The following is a 1,063-nucleotide window of genomic DNA, read 5'->3' on the forward strand; positions in this document are numbered from 1 at the left end:
TCGATGCGCTGCCCAGTGACTTGAGCTGTGTGGGGTACGTGGTATGCGCTTGGGTAAGGGATGTTCGCTGTCGAAGGCGAGGTGGCGCGACGGATCGGGGCTTGGGGTGGCGAAAGAAGGTGATGCCGCGAGTGCTTGGCGGCGCGCTGCGTTCATTTCGTTCCGGAACTGGTCCGGGTGTTTGAATCGGCCGGTGTCGTTGGGACCCGAGCGCATATGGGGTGGTTTAAAGTATGATGGTCGTGTGGAAGCCGATGATGTGTTTGCTGCCGCCGGCGCGGTTGTGGGTGCCTGGCGGAAGTGCGATGTTGTCGAACGCGTGCTATGGTGTGGTGTAGGGTTGACGAGGCGACGAGGCGCCGTAGTGGGAGACAGATGGGCCGGTGGGGTATCGTCAGGCGTATCAGCTGGTAGGATGGCGTCGACCGCATTGTCCACAACGCGTCGAACGGTGTTGACCGCTGACTCGAAGTACGTAGGCGCCGCTTGGATGGCGCGATGAACGAGCGTGGTCGTGTGACCGCCTGAGTTGGGTGTCGTGTTAGCATCGTCGTCGTCGTCGCCGTCGTCGATAGAGTCCGGGAGCGACGAGTCACCGAAGAATTCTGACTCCATGAAGGTAACATGTACTCCATGAGTCATTTTGTGTTCCTCTACATCGTATAGCTTGTAGGCTTTCATGCTATCCATGTAGCCCATCATGATGCACAGCGTCGCCTTGGGGGCGAGCTTGTTGCGGCGTTCGGGTTGCTTCACCAGTTTGAAGCACTTGCAGCCGAAGACCCGCATGTAATTGAGTGTGGGTACTTGGCCGCAAAACAATTCAAGTGGTGTTTTGACGCACTTAGTTGTTTGCAGGACACGATTGCATATGAAGGCCGCCGTGTTGACGGCTTCTGCCCACCAACGATTGGGCATGTTGGCGTGGGCGAGCATGGCCAGAGCCATTTCCATCAAGGTACGATGCGCCCGTTCGGCGACACCGTTTTGCCATTGGTTTCCGGCGGATGATGACTCATGTTTGATTCCCATAGATTTCAACAAGTCGTCAAGCGCGCGAGAC

The sequence above is a fragment of the Aphanomyces astaci genome (assembly GCF_000520075.1).
Source record: "Aphanomyces astaci strain APO3 unplaced genomic scaffold supercont1.23, whole genome shotgun sequence".
NCBI lineage: Eukaryota > Oomycota > Saprolegniomycetes > Saprolegniales > Verrucalvaceae > Aphanomyces > Aphanomyces astaci.